The sequence below is a fragment of the Amblyomma mixtum genome, chromosome 6, assembly GCF_055824585.1.
Source record: "Amblyomma mixtum isolate Tamu chromosome 6, ASM5582458v1, whole genome shotgun sequence".
NCBI lineage: Eukaryota > Metazoa > Arthropoda > Arachnida > Ixodida > Ixodidae > Amblyomma > Amblyomma mixtum.
Window position 1 is genome coordinate 155,719,323 of NC_143017.1, and position 12,542 is coordinate 155,731,864.

General features: G+C 45.0%; 1 protein-coding gene across 5 annotated transcripts in view; it reads left to right on the forward strand.

Annotated features, from left to right (window-relative positions):
• The window catches only part of LOC149340904 (uncharacterized), a 347,683-nt gene that overhangs the window by 174,272 nt on the left and 160,869 nt on the right, over positions 1-12,542 (forward strand). The gene's annotated exons all lie outside the window — the stretch shown is intronic.

Here is a 12,542-nt window from a genome sequence, read left to right on the forward strand (position 1 = left end):
GTGGCCTCGACAGATGCACTAATCTTGACTCACTCGCAGCGCGATATCTGCGGCCTTACTCCCTCGTGATAGGCAAGGGCTGACACGTCGGTTTCCCACAGGGTCGCATGCGCCACTTCTCACGAGCTCCGGCTGTGAGCGCATGAACTAAGTGCATTTCATACCAAAGCAGCACACATAATCGGCCCAATATGGGAAATGGCTGGTTTCACTTTGATCCTTTCGAGGGCCGGCATTTGCAAATGCAATTCCAATATTGGGTCGATTGCGTGTGCTGTTCGGGGAGTCCCGACATGCAGAATCTTACTGCACCCATGATCGCGGAAATTTGGTGGAAGGCGCGTGTCCAGTCATTGCAACTCTAGTTTTCCGTCAAACCGGACCACATTGGCATTGCAGGTGGTATTGGGCTCAGAAGAATTGGAATGTCCTGGTTATGGTTAGTACGAAGCCAAATTTTTAAAGGGTCTGGTAGCTTATCTTTTTGTCAGTGTCTACCTGCCTTGCAGAAACCTCCTTTTTTTTCATCAACATAATGTGAAACACGGCACACTTGCTACTGAACCCTACATTACTAGTCTCAGCTGTTGTGAATATTGGTGCACCAGTTGCAACTTTCCTTCTTTTCTACTTCAGATCTAGTGTATATTTCTTTGAATGATCACCAAACTGCACTGTCTGCGTCACGACACTAAACATTCGGGATTATGTTGGTTACGCAGAAGTTTAGCCGTCATTTGCACCCTTAATTTTCCTAATTAAAACCAAATAATGTACTTGCCTTGCGAGTTTTCTTGTGCTTCTTGCATTATTTGTAGGAAAAGACACGCAAAACAGATACCACTGTGCGACGATACGTATAGAGAGGTTTATCCCAGCTAGGTACTATTGGGACAGCAGGGGGTAAACCCAATCCTTCACACGCGTCAAAATGGAGTCGTGTAGACCTGAGCTCCTGACTCAGGTTGTGGAGGTATTGCCGGCAAATTCAGTTTTGTATGGACAAACGTCCTCCTTGCAACCATTCTAAACTTGTGAACAAAGTGAGTCATTGCAGGCAGCACCGGTAATATTGGAAACATATTGGCAAAGACTGGAGAAACGAACGCCTGTTAGGCCAATTCTCGTTGATAACGCCCTATTCATATATAGACACGGTCTCGCTTTTATTACCGGTCAAGCACATTACATCGAACGGAGCAAATATACCGGGGGGAATTCTGTATGCCTCCATTACTGCACGCATCGATATGACCCGAGCACTGTGCTATCTCAGTGACATTAAAATGTGCATGGTACCACAAGAGCAAAATATACTTTCGTCCCTTATAGCTACAACATGCAACGATATAATTACGAGGGGGTACCCAAAAGAAACCGGACTTATTTTTGTTTGAACTTATTTGTTCACATTTTCAGCACAGACCTTTAATATCCTTCAAAGTACTCTCCACTTACAATAATACGTTTGTCGAATCCTTCATTCCATTTTTCAATACATTGTTTAAATTCATCTTTTGTGATGCTTGACAGTCCCTCCGTCGTTTTTTTCTTCACCTCAGCAACATCAGCGAAACGCTTTCCATTCACCTGTCTTTTCATTCTACGAAAAAAAGAAAGAAGCACGTGGCATGCAAGGTCGGGTGAGTATGAGGATTGTGGAACAGAGGTCATGTCATTTTTGGTCCGAATTTGTCGTAGAGACAGGGCTGCGTGAGCAGGGGCATTGCCATGGTGGAAAAACCAGTCACCCGTCTGCCACAAATCAGGCCGCTTCCACCGAACACTGTTGCCCAATCTTTTCAAAACATCCAAGCAGAAAGCCTGGTTAACTGTCTGACCCTGCGGAACAAATTCTGAATGGACGACTCCTCTCACGTCGAAAAAACAAATCAGCATTGCTTCGAGGTTTGGTTTCACCTGACGAGCTGTCTTGAGGCGAGGTGAATTTGAAGTTTTCCATTGGCATGACTGTTGCTTTGTTCAGAATTTAATTCAGGAACACTTGAGTTGTCCCCATAGCATCGTCCTTGAACGTCTTTCTGAATATTTCAAGAGTTTCCGTTCCACTTTTTCCGAGAAAAAATCAGAATTTCAACGCCGCACGCTGTTCACGAACATCAGCCATTGCAAAACGACGCTCACACAAAACAGTCGTCACTCTAAAACTCTGCCTGAACTAATCTGACCTCCTTCAGCGATGGCACTCGGCTTACTGACTCTGAAATGTTCGTTCTATGCACTCCTAGCGGCAAAACGCGGTACCACAGAAGCTGTGCCGATTCAAAAAATTAGTCCGGTTTCTTTTGGGTACCCCCTCGTATGCTTAGCCCTTGCTCGGCTTCGAAGCCTATACGCCAGAAAAAAACTGTACTTACACGCCAACTTGATGAGACGGAGCAGAAAACTGCGTTTCAAGACCACATTTACAAATGAATTTGATGGCTTCCGTGGAATATATTGCGCGAGCAAATATCTTTTATGGCTCCTGGACGGTGGCGCTAGTATATCCTTCCTGTTTTCTTCAGCGCAACATACGCCCCAAGCAATGTGCACATGAAGGCGATAAAGGACGTGTCGCAATCGATCGGTGCAAATTTGTATTCGGGCATATATGCATTCTCAGTGCAAGATGAAAACCACCCGTGTTTCCTGCAGATGGCTGTGGCAAAGTGCCATGCGTTCGGCATTTTCAGTCTATACTCCGAAACGAGGGGGAGGGCGGCGCCGTGTTAACGACGCTAAATGCCGTCGTCTTCGATTTCCTGGGGCACATATCACGCGCTGCAGCAATGCTGTGTTTACTGCCCCTGTCCATCGAAGGAGCTGTCACATATACCGGTACCGTCTGGAGCCACCGCCAGTGTTGCGTTCAAAGGTTAAGTGTCGGTGGCCAATGTCTCAACTTTACATGCTTTTACACTCGCCGGCTTCAGAGCACATAATCAGGTCCGTTGCCAAATACTTATCAATGGGTGGTTATACACTACAATAGATTGTGAGCCATCATTAAGCAGCGAGGCATCGTACCAGAACCATTTATTGAATTCAGTCTTAGTTCTAGCAGTCACGTGTCTAATCCTATTTATATTTCACACCCGTAGTCATCAGATCCGTTACTTAATTAGGTTCACTGAAGTTACTTTTCTTGGAACACTTGCATAGCCCGATCTGTTACTTGGGCAATAGCTGTGGCCAAAGGAAGCCATTGTAGCCTTCGCCGACCCTCCTGGACTGCCCTTTGCAGGCACCGTTGCTTCAAAGTACCTTTTCATATAGACGGAGCTCCGTGTCCCATCTCGTTATAAAGCAGTGCATTTGGCCAAGCGACACCTTTCTAGTGCGGAACAAAAAAATGGGCCTCTACCTTCAGATGATACCAAATTGCAACAGTTGCGAAAGTAGTTGTAAGAATCACAAAAGTGAAGCATTTTGACAAAATCTTGCACGGGGTCCCTTTAGTTTTGATTTCGTGCTTCCGACACCAGAACCGCGTCCGAGTATAGTGAAAAAATAAGAAAACTCATGTTAGTTTTAAGACTGTTTTGCTGCCATGAACCGGTTAAAGCGACTTAATCGCTATTATTATTACTTGAAAACCGCTCGTGTACCTATGTGCATAAATATCTACCCGTTGTTCACCCTCAAAAAAAGCGTAAGGCCAATAATGAGTTTTGTTGATACCAGAGAGCAACTGCGTCAGGCATGTGTACTGTTTACAGCACGTTTTTTATTTGTCTTTTAGTGCGTCGGGTAATTGAGTATGTTTACTCTCAGGAGGTGAGGAGACAGCCGTGTGCGTCGTGAACAATGTTGAATATCTCGAGGCGTGTCCACCATCCATGCTTTTGTTCTGCGCATAGTGCACATTCCCTACTTTCTCCTCCCAGTTAGCTTTGCCACAAAGTCGGCGTCATTTTAAAGGGCAACTGAAGCGGATTTAGAATTCGACGAGTTCAAGGCTGCAGAATGTGTGAAATGTGCTGGTAAAGCCTGCGAAATAGTTTTGCTCTAGAATTTGAAATGGTGGCGTAATCACCGAATAAAGTCGTCTTCGGCGTTCAGGCTTCTCTGAAGTACACAGCGACGGGGAGAGGCCCCGATAATGCCGTCACGTATGACGGCACTACGTTTCCGGCGAAGAAACGGTTATTCCATGGAAGAAAGCCGACGCCATAGAAGGTGAAGCTCACGATGCACTATTTGGCGCCATCTGACGACGCACAGCAGCATGCAGGCGTGGGCAGCGGACATCTGAAATTTCGGCAACAATGGCGTCACTGTCGAGTTTCTTCGCACTCCTCCAACGTAGTGAGGAGAAGCCTAAACATCATCGCGGTTTTAATCGACGATTATGTCACCATTTTAAATGCTAGTGCAAAAATACTTTGCATGCTTTATCTAGAAGCTTGACAGATTCGAATTCTTGGATAACCTCGAATTCTCAAAAAACCGTTTCAGCTTCCCTTTAACGTAACGCTGAAGAGGAGGCGTCTGTCAAGTGTTCATGGTACCACAAACACGCCACGGCTCTCAGTCGAATGCTCACAGTTTCACATGTCTGAAAAGCGGAACGATCATGCCGCCAATATTTTTTGCAAAAAATTGTTCCATTTTTATTTCGCCACTTCGCTTATATAAAGAGCACGAAAAAGAGGAATAACTTTGTAGGAATTTTGAAAGACGAGCAGCGAGCAAGGTGTTGGCCGCAGCTAGGGCTGATCGTTAAAATTTCTCTGAAAGCTCCTTCTATCCGCATATAACTAACAAGAAGCTGTACGGCTAACATAGAAACAGCGAAATAAAGTCATTCACAGTATGCGTAGCCATTGTATTCCAAGGAAACATGGCCATATATGCGCGCAGCTTATTCTGGCACGCCCGTTTCCATGGCAACAGGTAGGCACGCCTGCATTATAAGCGCGGCTACGACCAGATTCATGATCTGCTTCTAAAAAAAAAAAAAAGTGATATGATGCAGTTTGGCGCCCAGGCGACGCAGAAAGCCGGCTGCACTGATTGTGGCGAACAGAAATGTATATAGCGTTCGAGTCATGGTGACTGTTCTTCATATTTGGACTTGAGTTACATCTGGAAGCCTATTTGTTGTATCAAATATATTGAAAACCGATCGTACGACCTAGATTATGGGCAGCACAGCTGACAGGTTAAGTGCAAAACTTAGGATGCGAGCAGACAAGAATCAACGCGGTTTTTGCTAAATGACACTCATACTACAAACAAAGCATTGTTAACCTTCATGATTTGCGTTCTTCCATTCGCCGAAACATTCTTTCCGACTCCGGGTTTCAGCCTCACGTGACAGCTTCTGCTGGAGTCCTCCATATCCACAGTCGTCTCCCATGTGTCCTGCACTTTTTGGAGCGGTGCCCGAAGACAAAGATCTTGGTCTTCTTTTCCTCCTCTGTTTCGCTGACGATTGTGTCATACACTCCCCAGTGAATAATTCGACGTTGCATACTGCAAGACGGTCAGCTTCACTGTAATACTCGTAGGCCATGGTTCATGGTTTTAGCGCCGATACCACTTGATGGAGTGGTTAATTTACCGCTACTTGTTCCCTAACGGTTGACATTTGTCCCATGGACCTTAATCAATCCTGCAATGACCTGGTGTTCACATTTCTTATGATTTAATCTTCTATGACAACGTTAACAGCCCCACTAGTAATTTCCACTAGCGCTTTAGATATCCTGTGCCGCGGTTTGACACCCACTGTCACACACAATTGTTGAAGCCCGAAACTATAGTATACGAGTGAGCGGTGATTTTAACCCTCACAAATCTAATCTGATCGTCTGTCATCGTATTTTCGTAAGTTTTTGATCGCTAACAGATTCCAGGTACATATCTCCGTTCTACCCTATGCAGTACTCACCCCAGCGCTGACCCTTCTCGTCTACGACGCGGGCGCGCATCGACGTTCGTTTTCGTGTGCCCTGCATGCCAGCGACTCGGCCTGTTCACCTGTCTTCTGACATTGGCACTACAGCACTGACCTGAGTCGTTTCAAGCCAGTTCGAGGAAGTAGATTGTTCAGGTCATGTCACATACACTCTAAACACTAATACGCCTATATGGGTGTAAAAATTAAGTAGGCTGTCTTCTAGTGCACTCCTTTTTGTAAAAGGGAGTCCCGCAAGAGGACAGCCTACTCCCTTTTTACTCCTTTTTGTTAAGAGTGTACCAACTTCTGAGCTGGTTATAACCTCCCGTGCGATTTCCCGGCTAGCGACGTGTGAGGGGATGTACAGAAACGAGTGACGCAGAAGCGCAGGCAGTGGTCGAAATGGGGTTTGCCCCACATCATGGTGACTTACCCTCGTAGCTGTATATACGCACATCAAGCTTATGTGTGCGGGCTTGATCCGCATATATGCGTCTCCCAGTCTTTACCAGATCGATCTCCACGATAGGTGCCCTCGCACCCGAGTTCCGCTCAGTTCGTTCAGGACGGCTCACTTTCGTTTGCAACACGCGACGGACTACAAGGTGGGGTAGAGGCAGACCCTGAGCTCTCGTTAAGATTCCAGAAAGTGTAGCAGAGCCGCAGGTTTCGAACTTCTGGCTTCACGTTGGTTACTAGCCCATCGAATATAAGGAGTCCCTGTTTTGTAACATGACGATCGATTCCACTTCTACGATGGTGTCATAATAATTAGCTTCTCAGTGGATCAATATTTGCATTCATCCTAGGTGAAAGCAACAGGCGAAATGACGCGTTTTCCACTGTTTCTATAGTGGCAGAAGTCTATGTATATCCATAGACTCTACTCGCTTCATTCTTTCTAACTATACCAGAACAGCAAGCATCAGTGCCATGAAATCTAGCCTTAACTTACCATCCTTATCATCACGTCGCAAAATTTTTCGCCTTTCCCTTTTTCACAAGTTATTCTATCACCCGCAGTTTCATACCGAACTTATCTCACCCCCTCAGTACGTATCATCAAGACTAGATCACATTCATAAGGTTGGCATCCCTTTCTGTAGAACAAACACTTTTTTTCAGTCATTCGTACCACGCACATCGAATGAGTGGAATCACCTTCCTTCTTCGACGGTCACCATCACCAATCATCATTTATTCAAGAATGTCATAGCAAACATTGTTTAACTAGGATGTATTTTATACTGTGTTATTGCCTTTTTCTTTCCCTGAACGCCTTAGCTAACAATGTATGTGTAGTAGTCATGTTTGTACTTTGCCTGTTTAACTCCTGTTTGTTAAATTTCACTTTTTGTAACCATTCCCCTCTGTAATGCCGTAATCGCCCTGAGGGTAAAATAAATAAATAAGTAAATAAATAAATAAATACACTGCTGAGTATAGAATGCACGATAGCTCAGTCGTAATAAGGCCTGTTTTGGCGAGGCTTATCGTTAAAAATGCTGTCGCCTCGTTGCACCACAACCACAAGTTTACGAGGTGGGCAGGGATCACTTTATCTATTCAAGCTGTCTTCCTGTTTTGTGCCCCATTTGAAGACCGTTAGTATACTCGTACGTTTCTCCCAATATCTTCTATGTTGTGCACAGAAGCGCTTTGAGACTTTGCTGAGGCAGACCACTGATTTTCTGAGGGCTTGTCCGTGCCGCTGTTCGATCACATCATTGTTAACTTCGCCCAACGTATACCACGTGGCACATCTTCACTTGCCAATGCCTCCCTCACCGTAATGGAATGCCGTACTCTTGAGACGCCTTTATGCTGTAATTTCAATTAAAATGTTTTTTCTACTTTATCTGGTGTTCGTTCACGTTTCTGTGGACTCTCTACATCGTTTTGCAAATTTCAGCAAGACTTGCAGTTAAGACTTGTCAGCTGTGATTTTGCAAGTCACGACAGACTTTTCAGTCACATTTCGAAGCTTCCAACCTCATATCATGACATTCATACTTATCGTCGGCCTCCCTAAACGGCGTTGTCTTCGTGGTTCTATGCTATGCGTGTAAATGGCTGGAGTACAAGGAAAAGCGCGAAGAAGAACAAGTTTGAGGCGTGTCCCCGACCGATGGCCGGCCTTGCATGGCCACATGCATCACAGAGTGCAGGTTTCATTTTTTTCATCCTTTTCTAGGACTAGTTCTGCATTCATAGTTGCGCGAATGTCCTCGCAGACCCTTCCATTGTTTTCACGTTGCACACTCCTGAGCGGCTCTCGTCATGTGTTCTGTAGGCTTCCCCGGGTTATACTGAGTGAAGAACATACATTAAATGCGCCAAGAGCCTCCACGTTATGTGCGGATAGCAATCCCTCTAAAAGTCAAACGGCTGACGGACACTCAGCAAAGCGGACGGACACTCGTCTAGCCAGGCATGCTAGCAAGGGTTACTTAAGGGTCTAGACATATCACGTGATACCCTCTGACTCAGCGACCTTATCACGCTCGAACTGGCGTCGGCGCTTCGGTTTTGAACAAGGGTTACAACATTACGACTTTTAAGTATGTCTCGTATCCGCGCTGTCACTCTGGCTTGCTACGAGAGGCGGCGCATCAGCGGCTAGTGCATCCTCGGCAGTTATATTCTTTGACAAAGCTGCCGGTATCATGCACTAGCAGTCTGTCGAGTTTTTAATTCAGTGTACTATAATTCCCTTCGAGAAACCTTTTTGTCTGTATTAACAATTGGAAAGTTTTAGGGCCGCCTATTCAACGGCATCCGTGTGACATCATTTGCTACGCGCTTTCTCTCCTTATACCCAATCTCATGACTTGCTTGGAATTCATACACTGTAGGAGCGTTGAAAAGCTACGGGATTGCCTCATTGCGAACGAGCATCTATCTGCTCACCAAAAAGTCATTACGAGATCTAGTTTGTCGATATATGCGACTGAACGAAGCTCATGCAGTTATCTGTCGCGATACGTGCTTGCCGGTTTCTTATTTTTGCGAGGTGCCTTCTTGAAACACAAATGGCGGCTTACCCTGCATACCCCCCCCCCCCCCCCTTTTTTTTTTGTGAGTATGTTGGAAACCTTCGCCTGATAGCGCTACCAATACCTACTCGAGTATCCTTATGACTAAATGTGATTGCCAGTAAATAAGTACGTGGTGAAATAGAACACGCTTTGAGAGGCCATTCGATAGTCAGACCACTTGCCGTGGTGTCTTGCGTGCGTTGCTTCCACTTGTCGTAAGGCAGAATCTTAGCGGCTTGACTTGATATCTGTTCGATCCTTGGATTCGATCGTGCTGCCTTTAAACGAGCGAGGGGCGCATTTCATACGCTCTGAAGGCCTTTCCGTCTTCAGGACTTGGTGGCATCGTACTGTGGTTTCGCGTGGCTTCAAGCTCCCAAAGTGCTTGCGAAGCAATAGGAGGAAAAAGGATTGCACTCACAAGGGAGAAGCATGCGCTCGTATACGCGCCACCCTTTCGAATGTCGCCGACCTCGTCGCGTGCTATTCAAACCGTGTCTCTCCCCGCGAGCAAATACACGTAGTGCATACGCAACAACAGCGGCTCCACACAGCTCTCGACGTGCACTGCCCTTGAAATGTCGCAACGCCGCAAGGACAGGGAGAGCGACGGAGAGGAAACTTCGCGGCGAAAGGCATGTTGCCGTACAGTTCCAGCTCTTGTGTGCTCTCATTTTCCCTCATCGTAAATCTGCATGCCTCATTAGGAGCTGAATGGAGAAATTACGCTTTTCGCCTTGAACTGCTTTACACTTCGGTTCTGTCTGAAAGAATTCCTTGGCCACATCGCCGTAATTCTGTGCTGTATACTTTACGCGTGGGTTTTTTGCTCGTCGATCCTCGGTTTGACTGCTTGTCCCTTTTTATAATATTTTGTTCTAATCGGTCTCAAGGAGATGCTGGCTTCCTTTTTTCACTGCCGAATAGTGCTCCTCTCGTTACACAATTGACGCAAAGGCTCCAAAATGTAAATAAAAGGAAAAAGTTTGGTTTGATAATTAATGGCTCCGAAAGAAAACCCGGCTCGATTGGCACATAAGATGTAAAATTCCTGACAAATTAAAAAAAAATAACGCAGAAAGTTTAATAATATGCAACGCAAAGTGCTTAGCAAAACACGTGACACATAAAAACAAGTCATATCATCAGCAATAAATGAAGTAGATGCTGATATTGGGGACGACGTTAGCGTGTCTCGGTTTTGGGTCACTGTATGAGATATTGGTGGACATCATTCGGTCCGTATAGCGCGCAGAATTCGTCCAGTGTATAGAGTGACTGCCCTGTCAGTGACAGCCCTTGCGTGGCTGAAGGAGCAAGCATTTGACGAGCTAAAATGACACCCATTCACTTTTACTTCCACTTGCAGATATATAGCATTGCTGACTGTCTAACTAAGCTGTTGTTCCGCGCAGAATCAGTTGTTAGACACTCTGAAAGGGTTGCTGGCCTCCGGGTAAAGCATATGCTTGTATGACAGGTTTGAGGAGGCCGTAATTAAATTCGTTTTCATTCTGCTTCTATTATTTCTCTCGCGACTCAGGTTATGAAATCCAACTCAGTTAATCCAACACCGCCGCAGCGCTGGCCTAACTGCGCTGCGCGAAAGACGCAATGAATTAACGTTTTATGCTTTTTTTTTATCAGCGGTGATTTATTTATTTATTTATTTATTTAGGACATACTGCAGGCCCAGTGAAGGGCCCTTGCAGGAGGGGCACAATAAACACAATACAAAAAAAGCACAAAACAAAAAGTACAAGGCAAGTAAAAAAAATCAATGAACGGCCTGTTCAATGGCATCAATGTCAACTGTTGATGATGGTGGCAACTGATTCCACTCGTTAATGGTGATGTACAATATTCATCAAGTGACCGTGCCAAAAGTGACGTACGACTTTATTATCTACAATGAATTCTACCTGTGTGGTTGCTTGCGCAACCGTGCAGTTATTGGCTGTTCTTTTGTTTTTTTTTTCCCTCTGTGAATTTGTTTGGGCGAGGGATCAGGTTTATGACCGCAACGTGCAATGCTGTATATAACATCAAACCTTGCACGAGGCCTGAATGATTCCTCTTGGCACATTTGCGCATGCCTTGTCACGATGGTTCCAGTGGCTGTTTCTAGGTCGGTTGTCTTGCAGCCCCATTATTGACCTCGGTGGTTCGTGGCTGTGGCGTTTCATACTGAGCACGAATTCGCGGGTTCGTTCTCGGTGGTTACATTCCAATGGGGACGAAGTGTAAAAAATCCATGCACAGAGTTTTTGGTACTGGCAACGTAAGGAACTCTAGGTGGTCGAAATTATTCAGGAGCCCTCGACCATTACACTCCGTACCTCGTAGCTATGGATCGGACTTTCCGGTTTTGAACCTAAAAAAAAATGATGAAAGTACACCGAATTGAGCTTTAAAAATTCGATTTTAACCAAAAAAGTTTGTAGTTTTGACATGCACGCTGCAGTTAATTGACTATCGAGTTCAAACCCTTATAAAAATGGTCTATATACAGTCTATAGACTTCTTATTGACTCTATTGACTTCCATAGGTATTGCTTTTTGACTATTCATAGTCTATACATTGTCTATAGAGAAAAATCTGCTAAAAGTGTATGGCCATAAATCTATAGATTGTCTATAGACTGTCTATGGCATTTGTATTGCCTATAGACTGCTCTCTAGGATTTGTCTATAGACTTTATTGACAGAAGTCTATACACACTCTATAGACTGTCTAAAACTTTTTTCTAAGGAAAGCAGCAAATTAATAAAATGCTGAGGGCGTTTGGTGAGATGGTGTACTGTTGAATTAAGTAGCAGAGTGAATTGAGCGTTTCGAGTTATAGCTGCGCTGCCTTACTCGCCTTTGAAGGTCGGTAAACGCCACCTAGCGTCGCCTGTTAGCGCATAGCGTTCTTCGCTGTCATCACCTGCTTTGTGCAGATGCTTCCCAAGCAGCGCAGGTAATATTGGCCCAATATTATATATAATATTGGCCCAATATTGGAAACGCATTGACAATGGCTGGTCCTACAACGGGCCAGATTAAAACAATCCATTTCCAATACTGGGCCAATTTACCCGTGCTGCTTGGGCGAACGTTTAGCAGGTTTCTCCAGTTGCATAAAAGGACGCTCGGAAACAGGCATAAACGTCCCGACAAAGTCATGTTCTTGCTACCGCGACGGTTAAGTGGCAGTTCCATTGCTGTCGTCAACACGCAGACCACGTGCTGCTCCATGCACCCTCTCGCTCAGACTACGGTGGCTACTCAAGCCAGAGCAAAAACCCAGCGATGATATGGCAACCGACCTTTTAGAAATCAACTTCCATTTGCGGGTTTGTATAATAGTTTCATAATTTGATTAATCTAATGTTGAGACTGCCAAAAAGGCCAAGGTAAACTCTCAGTGACGTTTGACCGCGCAGGAATATCACGTTATATGACCGAAAGAAAAGCAGAACGGTAATTATTTGGGATGAAATAATACGTGCATAAACAAACAATTGTAATAAGCACAGCATAAATACTGCCGAATTTTCAGAAAAAAAAGCGAAAAAGTTAACCCCTAGGCATAGCTCACTATATTGGTTTC